General features: G+C 29.6%; 1 long non-coding RNA gene across 1 annotated transcript; it reads left to right on the top strand.

Moving 5' to 3' along the window:
• The first annotated feature begins 8,862 nt into the window (after positions 1–8,862).
• On the top strand, positions 8,863–9,507 carry LOC137818732 (uncharacterized). Its single transcript, XR_011082133.1, has 2 exons — positions 8,863–9,191; positions 9,304–9,507. It is a non-coding gene; the product is annotated as an uncharacterized LOC137818732 (long non-coding RNA).
• Positions 9,508–12,507: the final 3,000 nt, after the last annotated feature.

Raw genomic sequence — 12,507 nt, 5'->3', positions numbered from 1 at the left:
ATTGATCATTTAGTTAATTATTTTTTCTTGTCGTTGCTTGTTTGACTTAATCAACAAAATCATAATTTCATAATTTTAACTATTGTTTGGAAACCCTTTTGTAAATTATATTATCTAGGTAAAATATCTAGTACAACACATGACTATAACGAAAGAGAACATAAATGAATAAAAGAGAACGAAAGATGAACAAAAGAGTAAAAGGAAGGTAAAAGATATGAGAATGAATATCTCTCTTTTCTTGTTATTGAATTCAAAACAAATGGTCTGAATATATACAAGTAGTACACTCATTCTAGGTTTAACTAAAGAGGAAAAGAATCAATAATTAAATACTAGAATCATAACACACAAAGACAAAATAAAGGTTATTCACCTTTATAAAAAGAAACAACTGATAATTAGAAAAGACACTCAATTAATATTAGGATCCTTTTATAACTCTGGTATCCGTATCCTTTAATACCCCGCCACAAGTTGGGGAGGAAATATTGATGAGACCCAGCTTGGAACAAATATTCTTAAAAGATTGGGGACTTAAAGCTTTGGTATAAATATCATCCAGTTGCTTTGTGGTGGAAATGGGAAGCAAATGGATGAGACCCTTCTTTAATTTTTCCCAGACCACGTGACAATCTATTTCTATATGTTTTGTACGCTCGTGAAACACTGGATTTGTTGCAATGTATCTTGTTGAGTCATTGTCACAATATAAAAGAGATGGTTACTCAAAAAGAACTTTGAAATCTTGAAGAAGATAAGTTAGCCATTGCATTTCACATGTAACAGTGGCCATTGCCCTGTATTCAGCTTCACAAGAACTCTTTGATATTGTTCCTTGCTTCTTTGATTTCCAAGATATGATAGAATTCCCAAGATACACACTAAAACCAGTCACTGATTGTCTTGAATACCTATAGGTGCCCCAGTCACTATCACAAAAGGCTTTCAGATGAACAGAGGTAGTGGAAGAGAAAAATAAACCAAGACTTGAAGCCCATTTGATATATTTGAGAATTCTAATCGTTGCATTATAGTGAGCAATTGTAGGCTTAGCAAGAAACTGAGAAAGTTGTTGTACAAAAAATGTTATGTCAGGTCGGGTATTAGTGAGATACATAAGTCTTCCAATCAATCTTCTGTAGGCTTGAATATCTGTGAAAGGAACACTTCTAGTAGAAGAGAATTTTTCATGATTATCAATAGGAGTGGGTGCAGGTTTGCAAGCTAAAAGACATGCATTTGTTAATAATTCCAATGCATATTTCCTTTGATTTACCATTATTCCTATCTTACTTCTTGTTACTTCTATACCAAGAAAATATCTTAAATTCCCAAGATCTTTAATCTTGAATGTCTGATTCAAGACTTGTTTGATTCGAGCAATCTCTTCTTTATCATTTCCTTCCAATATTATATCATCCACATATACCAATAATGTTGTAAAAGATCATTCAGAAGAATTAATGAACAAGGAATGATCATTCATAGATTGAGTATATCCCATAGAAAGCAAAAATGATGACAGTTTGGCAAACCATTCTCTGCTGGCTTGCTTAAGGCCATATAAAGCCTTTTTTAGTTTACAAACTTTTCCTGGTGGAATAGAAGTCAATCCAGGAGGAGCAACCATGTATACATCTTCTTTCAAATCTCCATGTAAAAAAGCATTGTTTATGTCCAATTGTTTCAATTCCCAATTATAAATAGAAGCTAAAGAAAGAAGCAACCTTATGGTGGTCATCTTTGCTACTGGAGAGAAAGTATCAAGGTAGTCAATGCCTTTTGTTTGTGTATATCCTTTTGCCACTAACCTTGCTTTATACCTTTCAATTGTCCCATCAGCCTTATATTTTATTTTGAATACCCATTTGCAACCTATGGTAGTTTTGTTCTTAGGCAAAAGAGCAGTCTCCCAAGTTTGATTTGACTCTAAAGCAGATATCTCACATTGTATAGCTTTTCTCCAACAGTCATGTTTCATAGCTTCAGAATAAGTGTTTGGCTTAACATGTGAAGAAAGAGACATAACAAAAGATTTGTAAGAAGGTGATAAATTGCTATAAGACAAAACAAAATTCAAAGGATATTTAACTCTTGAAGATGTACTGGAAACATTAATATTACAATGATAATCCTTTAAATACTCAGGTGGTCTTTTTATTCTTGTGCTCATCCGGACAGATGGATCTTATTCAGAACTTTGTTCTATATCATGATTTTCATTGAGGTTTTGATCTATATCGGAACAATCTTGTTCTGAAACCTCAATTTCTGACTCACAATTACTATCATTGCTATTTTTAACATTATCACAAGGTGTATTATCACAAGGTGCAAGAATGGCTTGTGATGGCTGACTTAAGACAAATTGATCTTCAGCAAACAAAATTTGATCATTAATGTCATAACTGTTAGTTTCATTGCTAGTATCTTGGACCCTTTGGTATGGAAAAACATGTTCATAAAAGACAACATCCCTAGACACAAAAATTTCTCTTGATTGAATATTCAACAAAATATATCCTTTTGTCCCCCTTTGAAAACCAATAAAAACACATTTTGATGCTCTTGGATCAAATTTTCTTCTATTTGTTGACAAAGTGCTAGCATAACATAAAGAACCAAACACCTTTAATCCATTAAAATCTGCATCAGTTTTGAAAAGCATTTCATGAGAAGAAGAATAGTTTAAAACAGGTGTGGGAAGCATGTTTATAATATGCGCAACATGTATCACAAAATATGACCAATAAATTTTGGGTAAATGAGATTGTATCATAAGAGCTCTTGCTACATCTAATAAATGACCATGTTTCCTTTCAACTATATTATTTTGTTGTGGAGTATTGACACATGATGTTTGATATATTATTCCTTTACTAACAAAAAAATTAGTCATGACAAACTCAATTCCATTATCACTTCTTATTATTTTTATTGTTGTCTCAAACTGTGTTTGAACAAAAATAACAAAATGTTCCAAAATCTTAACAACTTCAAATTTTTGTTTCAAAAGAAAAATCCATGTGCACCTCGAATAGTCATCAACTATGGTCAAGAAGTATTTATGAACATTAATTGATGGTATTGAGTATGGTCCCCAAATATCTACATGAATCAAATCAAAACATTTTTTGATTTAGATGTACTAATAGAAAAAGAAAGTCTTTTTTGCTTTGCAAAATGACAAACATCACAAACAAAAGATTTGTTATATTTAACATAACGAAATTTATTCTTGATAACATCAATACATTTATTTGAAATATGACCTAATCGAAAAATGCCAAAGGGTTTCTAGATCACTAGCACTGACATTAACAGTATTGATGATGTGTGTCGATTCAAGGGGTTTAATTTGAAATTTCTGGTAAGATGAGATCCTGAGTATATAAATTCTATCTTGCATCTTAGCAGAACCAATTATTTTCAAGGATTTTTTGTCTTGAATGTGACAATCATTAGAATCAAAGGTAAGAACACAAGATAGTCTATCAATCAATTTTGTTACTGAAAGAAGATTAAAAGTGAAGCAAGGAATATACAAAACATTGTTTATGACATGATTTTGATTAAGAAAAACACTTCCTGAATAATTGGCAATGACTTGATTTCCATGTGGTAATTTGACATAAATAGGATCAATTTGATGATACCAAGTGAAGTAAGTTAAGGATGAACAAATGTGATCAATAACACCACTATCAATAATCTAAGAACTAAAAGAAGAAATAAAGTTATTACCAGTTTGTGTTGTCATATTGGAAGGAAAAACAGAGACTTGACTAGAAACATTGTCACAGGATTTGACCTGTTGTAAAAGAGCTAACAATGTTTGATATTGCTCAGGAGTAAAACCAATTTGTTGAGACCCCACTTCTGACTTTGAACCTTCATGATTCTGCTCATTATTGTTAAAATTTGTATTGTGAAAGGCTGCTTGACTCTGATGATGGTTCTGATTTTTAAATTTGAAATGTGGTGGAAAGCCACGCTTTTTATAGCATGTATCAATGGTATGCCCTGTCTTTCCATAATAACTGCAAATTTTAGAAGTATATCCTCCTCCATAGCTTCCTCTTCCATATCCACCACCTATGCCATAGGTCGTAGCATTGTTATTATAACCTCCTTTGCTAGTAGCAATCATTGCCTTGGATTGATCACCAAAAACTTGTCTCTCTTGTTGTGTAATGAGAGAGTAAACTCTATTCAAGGATGAATTATCTGATGAACTAATAGGGTAAGATGAACAAAGATCTTGTGAGGGATCAACAACTTCACCCATAGATAAATGTAGCAACCAGAGCTCTAATCAGAGCTCTGATACCATATTACGAAATATAACAAAAATGAACAAAAGAGAACAAAAGAGTAAAAGGAAGGTAAAAGATATGAGAATGAATATCTCTCTTTTCTTGTTATTGAAATCAAAACAAATGGTCTGAATATATACAAGTAGTACACTCATTCTACGTTTAACTAAAGAGGAAAAGAGTCAATAATTAAATACTAGAATCATAATACACAAAGACAAATATAAAGGTTATTCACTTTTTATAAAGGAAAACAAACTGATAATTAGAAAAGACACCAAATTATTCTCCTCTGTAAAGAGAAACAACTGATAATTCGAAAAGATACTCAATTAATATTTGGATCCTTCAATAACTCTGGTATCCGTATCCTTTAATAATGACTACAAAATTTCACCATAGGATTTGAATCTTCCTTTTAAGTAATCAAGTTTAAATAAATTTTTTAGATTGTGAAATCAATATCTGACATCTCATTAATACATTATATCTTTAACTTTATCGCTATTGTTATTTTAATATTTTTTATTATTATTTTTTTTATTATATCAAAACCCTAAATTTGTATTTTTATCTTTATTATGGTTTATGCTTTAAAATGTTGTTTTTTTTTTCAAAATTCAAACCCCTATATTTTATTCTCTTTGATTAAATAAGTATGTAGCAAATCTTTGTTAATACGATAATTGGACTTTTGTCTATTTACTATTTGCCACCATTTGGTACATTTGCCAAGTTAATAACGTTGTTGTCAGAAACTCATGTCATATAACTATTTAACTGCTTATATTTATTTATATTGTTGATAATTTTTTCCCAAGGATTTAATAATTGTTTTAAATTTTGTTCATATTTAACTATATTTTTTTTACTTTAACTCTTTCGTTAAATGTCACTTTATCTTTGTTTTATAACTCCAATTGCATATGTAAAGTACATATGAAAATGTTAAATTCCCTGTCAGCCCTTAAATTGAGAGGACCCTTCATGACAGTTACACAAGCCCTCATCAATATTGATAATGGTACATGAAGAAGAGATTACTTTTGATGCTTTTGAATTCATGTAGAAAAAGATGAGTTTTGACATTAAGGTACTAGCTCAAACTTCTTTCTTGAGTCAAGCATAGCTAGTGACGTTTAAAAAGAGTTAACTTAAAGACAACCCCTAAAGACAAATTTGCTTTCTCTTTCCTTTGATTTTAGTTTTTATTTTCCCTTCCTTTATACTACTAATTGTTTTCATTTTCTTTCTTTTTTATTTATTTATTTATTTTACTTACTTAAAAAAATTATATATAGGTAGATGATACTTTTGAAAAAAAGAGTCCGAGAACTCCATACGAAGACATAATCTTTAACATTATTTTTTTTTCTTATGTATATTTTTGTTTGAAACTTTATTTGTTTTCCATGTATCTTATTTCTTATTTTTACTTTCTTTTCTGAATCCCAAGCACATGATGTAAACGTTTTTTTCATCATCTTATGATTAAATAACTTCATTTTAACAACTCTAAGATAATATATTTCATCCTCTTAAGTAAAATTTTGATTTTGAGTTACATAGATGAATAAAGATATAATAGTTAAAAGGAAAAAAAGTCTATTAAAAGTGATCCACTAGATCATCCTAAACCCTAAATTAGTTACACAAATAAAATACTTGGCACTATGTAAGTACAAAAACAATGGAAGAAAAAGAAGAAAAACGTTGCACACATAAAGGGGGGGGTAAATGGAGAATATAATAATGTTGAGTTAGGTGTGTGAAAAGTAGAGTGGTGAAAAAAAAAATAGACATATGATGATAGGGTTTTGATTGATGAAAAAGAGGGAGCAAGGGAAGGACAAGAAGAGGGGGAATTGGTAGAAAGCATGTTGTGTTACCCAAAATTGAGAATGCAAGAGATGAAAAGAATTCATAATTGTAATTAAATTAAAAGTTGGAAAGCCGTACGTAGGGTTGAATGGGGAGGGAAGTATGGAGTGTATTGGAGTGGGCAGGGGTATTCAAAGGACAAAAGCAAGACACAGTGTGAAATTGGAAATAACTTAGACCCACCCATCTACGCAACCAAGCAACCACCTGATTCTTTTCAAATATAAATAATAAAAAATAAATTTATAATTAAATGATATAAAAAAATATTAAAATAATATTATTAAAGATTATAATAGAGTTGTATAAAAATGTTGGTTGTTAATGTATCATTACTCTATCAATATATATCACCGTAAGAAAATCATGAAATAGAAACCAATTTTTAGAGATCAAAATAATTAGTTGCAATAGTAACTAAATTAGAAATCAGAAACTAAATAAAAAATTGATTTCTAAATTAGTTTCTATTATTATTAAATAGTTTTTAAATTGGTATCTAATTAGCAATCAAGGTTTTAACTACCAATTATTTCATTTTTAAATTTAGTCTCTAAAACTTTGGTTGTTAATTAGATATCAATTTAAAAACTATTTAACAATACTAAAAACTAATTTTAAAACCAAAATTTTATTTAATTTTTAAAATGATCTCTAATTTAATTACTATTACAACTAATTATTTTGGTTTCTAAAAATTTGATTTCTATTACTACATGTTGAATTCCTATTACTTAATGCTACTAAGTACTCCACCTTTTCACTTGCCCTCACCTTTTCACTTGCCCTCTAACTGCAACTCATTCTTTGTTTTCTAAATACTTAACTTTTGACTGTGTGAGGGATTAACTAAGAATAACATGTGTATTTTCTAAATATTCTCCACCTATATGTGCCTATTCACATTTTCTTTCCTTTACAATTTGAGTAAAATTAACGTGTATGTTTTTAAAAGGTTATTTTGTTTGAAGAAAAAAGTAATCAATATGAGGCAAATAGCATTGCTTCTCTTTAATATAGTTAGGATTGTTTTTCTTTCAACCTTATGATTACCAAGCCCAAACAATTAGAAAAGATAAACTCTATGTATTAATCTTTAGCCTTTATGAATTTTGAAATTGAATGTAAAAAGTTTAAATGATATGAGAAATTTAAGTATAAAATTGAGAATATCTGGAGAAGGGAGTGACACAAGTAATATATATATAAAAAAAGACTTATATATTTATTGTGTTAAAATTTTAATTTGTCTCATGTCTTTTATATAGATTGACTTATTACTCGTGATTTAATAAATCTGAACATTTTCAATTAATTATCAATTTTTCTCATTACATTCATTAGCGACATATACCATGAAATATATTAACACTTCAATTTTTAGAAAGAGTATATAATGTTACATAATGTATACAAGGAAAACAATATTATCTACACTATATTGATTTTTTTTTTTTGACAAAATAATATTTTAAAATTACATTTTTCACCTTTGCTACTCTTAATCACTTAATAAATAATTGACCGTTTAGAAATAATTTATAATAAAAAATTTATAGGAATAAAAATCACTAAGAACTTGTAAAACTTATGGAAGACCAGGAAAAAAACACAAAATACATACATATACTAGGGGCTAACATATTATTCATAGAAAAATTCATCATTTAACCAATACAAAGTAGCGATAAAGACCAAAATTGAAATTAAATTTTAAAACAAAACAAAACAAATTTTTTAATCCTATGTAACAACAATTTACTTAAGAACTTTATAAAATATATACCTTTACTACTCATTTTTTAGTTTAATCTCCTAAATATAAAAATCATCTTAATTATTTAAAAATAATTATTAGATTATTTTTTTATTTAAATTTACAACAATTTACACATCACATAACCAAAAGAGTCACACATGTTAGTGTCTCGTATTTATTAGGTTAAATTAATTCTTTATAAATACTTTTCAGCTAAGATCATAGACATCTATTTGATGAGTTATTTCTCACCCTTCATCACATGTTACAAAGTTGACCAAGTTATTATGATAATTTAATGTAAAGACCAGGTTAGTTGGACAAATATTTTAAAATATGACAATTTTTTTTTTAATTTAGATAATCTAATTGAAATTAAACTAATCAAAATTAAGGCTACATGAAGGAGTTAGTATCTTATGACGTGATGAATAAAAGTACTCCATAAAAGTCTCCAACATTAAGTGCTCAAGTGTACAATAAACAATATTGTTTTTATAGGAGAGATCATGTTGAAAACAGAAAATAACTAAATCTAAATATTAAGATGAGTACTAGAAAAAAAACACTTCCTCTAATTTTAACAATAAGATCCACTTCCTCAATTTATAAAAAAAAAAAAATCAATTCAGTTAAGAATGATATTTATATTTTTTGAATCCCTATCTTGTTCTAAGCATAATTAGAAAAAACATTATGAATTATTATGTCTCCTAAGACAACAACAGACATAATTTTTAATTTAAGTATAGTGAAATAGTGAACACTATGCATGAGAGAATGCATTTGTTTATTTTGAAACTTGATAGAAATTGTTTAAATTTTTTTTGTTTTTGTGTCTGAATTTTCCCACGTCCCCTTCTCTGCTTCTATAAATACCTCTGCTACGTCCCTCCCCACAATGCATCAGAAGCATTTAATGTCACATAATGGTAGCTAGCTAGCAAGCTAGCTTTTTTAAAAGGGTTATTAGCTGCACCTTGTGCTGTTGTGCTCTTGTTTTTTAGTGTAGAAGAATCTGTAAAGCTCAGGAGGGATAGCGCCATGGATGGTCATTGCTCATCTCTCTTCTCTTTCCTCCCTTTGCCTCTTTGATCTTCTCTTGCGCTATCCATCCTGAGTTTCATGGCTTCTTTCTACACACATCCTTCACAATGGAACCTTCTACCTTTGCTTTTTGCCTTAGCATCTTGTTGTTGAACTTATTCATTCATCATGCACCACCACTCAAGGTTCTTTCACTTCTGCTACAACCTGTTTCTTCTTTCATTTGCTTCTCACAACTGTAATGACTAACATCTTTTGTTTTGCTTGTTTCTTAAATTTTGTTTTCACTGCCACTAGTATGAAGTGAGTGGAAGAATGAAGAAGCCAAATGTTTCAAGTCTTTGGTTGTGTTCAAGTTTTCTCTTTTGAAATGGTTTTTAAAGTTAAACTAGTCAGAATTTAGTATATATGTTAGTGTCTAACACCACCATATGTGTCACAACATATGTTCAAGAAATAAACTCACAAGATCAAATGAATATGGTTGATTCTCTTTACAAACCTTCAACTGTTTCTACCTTGCTTCTCCTTCTACCTTGTAATCAAGGTGCTTAGATCATGATCCTTGATAAATGTCAGGATTTTTTTCTCCTTCACCATAAAATTAAATACGTCACTACCAAACCAAGAGTATATAACCCAATGATCAACCATAAACTTAAGAGACTTTTTTTGCCCTTGATTTGTTGTGTTGATGTTAAAAAAAGGGTTCATTTGATTATTGATGAGAGAAGCGATTTGTCACTTCTCACTTCCACTCTTGAGTGGTTTTTTAGTTAAGAGGACCATTACTTTGTCAATTCTTGGTGGGCCTGAACATCATCCTCAAACATCGCAAGGATAGGAGCAAGATTGTGTACAAAAAAAGATGAAAAATATAGATAAAATATTATAAGCCAAACCTAGCCACTATCACGTGGAGTGGTAGACAAGAGATGTTGTTGACTAGTCCCAACTTCGTGTGAGTTACGGTCTAAGTTCAAATTCCTATGATTTGGATTGCCCAACGTTAAAGCTAAGGTTTGTGCAATTCTATTTGTCTGCCCCCACTACTTAGTCTTGTGATGTATAGTTCCCCTTTTGGATTGAAGTGGGTTCTAGAGTGGACATTGCACATGTGTAATTTGGGATCACGTATAATCAAACTTAGAGCAACATATGTTGTCAACTATCGAGAACAAAAGCCACACTACACAAAAGCTTTTTATTCGATTCTTGTCATTGGAATTTGAAAAAGGTAATGATACAATCCCAACTCACATATTTTATACAATCATATTTTTAAACTCATCGCATAAAAAAATTATATAGAACAGAAATTTCAATCTATCATTTTCCTTGAAAGAGTTAAGGTAATCATGTATCTTTTGTTTATTAGAGGAGGTTCATGTAGGCTTTAGAAGATGCACAAAAAGAGAAGTACAAGAAGAGAGAGAGAGAGAGAGAGATGAGGATGGGAAAATGAAAAAGTGGTAGAGAGCAAGTTATTAGAGATGTTATTCATGCAATTGCAATTTATGTCTCACAAATTGACAGACTCGAGTTATTTGAGGGGACCACATGTGAATTTATAGTACTTTATAGTAAAGAATAAAATATTCATCTGGCCCTTGATTTTGATATCACATGGCAATTAATGTTAGACATTGGAAAAAAATTATGTAGTTCAAAAGTTCGTACCATCAATTAATTAGACTCAGAATGTTACAAAAAAACAAATGTAATTAATTCATAACTTTAATCACTCTTGGTTTATTACTTTTCATCTTCAACGTTATTGCGTGGTAATTATTTTGGTCTTCAATAATAGTGCGACAAAGTTAGCAATTAAATTTATGTTTTAGAAATATTAAAGATGAATAATTAATGTGTTTGGATTTTAGTGAGATACTCCCCGATGTTCATTTCAATCTTCTCATATGCTTTTCCGTTATGATAGTATGTAAATAATAAATCAAACACATAAAAGTTAATTGTTGAAATAAATTATAGAATTATAAACTAAAAAATATTCAAAAAACGATATTAATAAAGGAAAAAGTCTCCACCAAAGAAACACTTGAAAAGACATTTGAAAAATCCATTTTTAACAAAAGTCTTTGAAATCAATTTAAGGTTTCGAATTCAATAACATATAAAAAAAGTGTTAACACTTGCGTTGTTCCTTTCTAAAAATGGTTATCCTTAATGGAATCTACAAAACGAATGTAACTTTATTTTATCGCTTTTCTTGTAAAAGAAAGATAATATGTGTTAGTACTCTATAAGGGTGACTCTTACTTCTAGTATTTATGAATATATTTAAAGTTGCGTAATTTTTTAGACAAAATTGAGGATGGGTTACCAATCGTTGAAGAAAAAGAAACTTGAATAACCCTATCAATCGTTTTTTTCATTTTTATATAAAATTATTCTCCTTAAAATATCGTGATAATATCCTAATGATTACATTCATCCTGTAGTAATTAAAAAAATACAATGTAAGCTTACATTTATCGTACTAACAACGAGAGATTACTTTTTTTATGATGGTAACAAAACATAATTTAATCATTTAAAAATATTTTTTATAGAACAAACTAAAAAGCCACGTTATATGTCTAAATCAATAAAAGTGAATAACCACTCACCAATATCTCTTCAATAAAGCACATTATTCATCCTTTTAAGATTTCATATCATATCATGTACTTGGCTTAGCATATTTTACACGTACTTGATAATTTCATAAAGAAAATTAATTAGATTTGGGTGGCAACGCAAGTGAAGTTGAATGATTAAAACCTACTCACTGCTGCAGAAAAGAAAAACAAGTGTGGCTATTTTTTATTTATAAGGACGGTTATATAACCGCATTTGATGAATACGCATTTGTAAATGGAAGAGATAAGAAGACGATTATATATAGCCGCATTCGTAAATTCGATTTATAAATGCGGTTATTTACATAGCCGCATTTATAAATCGCATTTACGAGAGGCATTTAGGGTTTTTTTTTTCTTTTTCACTGTTGATTGAGTTTCTAATCAAAGTTCTCAATTTTGATCTTTTCGGAAGAACATGGTCATTATTTTAGCTTCTCTTTTGATCTCTGGGTTCATCCATATTATACATCTTCGTATTTCATTCCAATGGAAGTCCAAAAAACGCAAATAAATTTTTTTCCAATGAAACGCAAATATATGACGGAGCAAGGCGACAACAACGACGAGGAAGGCACAGTAGAAAGCGCAAACAAAAACATTCCCAAGCATGACCTTAGCAATGACATAAGACAAAACATAAGAGAAACGCAAAACATACAAAAATCAATGGTGAAGAAGAAGAGAGAAAGACAATACAAAGAAGAGAGAAAGAAAAGAGGAAGCACAGTTAATGGAGGAAGCACATAAGAGAAACGAAGCGCGAGAGAAATGAGAGTATCAAAATGTAAGTGGCGTGTTTCTGAATTAGGGTAAAAAGGTTTTAAGAAGGCGAATATTTGTAAAGCCACATTCGTAA

The sequence above is a fragment of the Phaseolus vulgaris genome, chromosome 10, assembly GCF_051622355.1.
Source record: "Phaseolus vulgaris cultivar YP4 chromosome 10, ASM5162235v1, whole genome shotgun sequence".
In the NCBI taxonomy this organism is placed as follows: domain Eukaryota; kingdom Viridiplantae; phylum Streptophyta; class Magnoliopsida; order Fabales; family Fabaceae; genus Phaseolus; species Phaseolus vulgaris.
The sequence above is the reverse complement of the archived record's forward strand: the minus strand, read 5'-3'. Positions and strand labels throughout refer to the sequence as shown.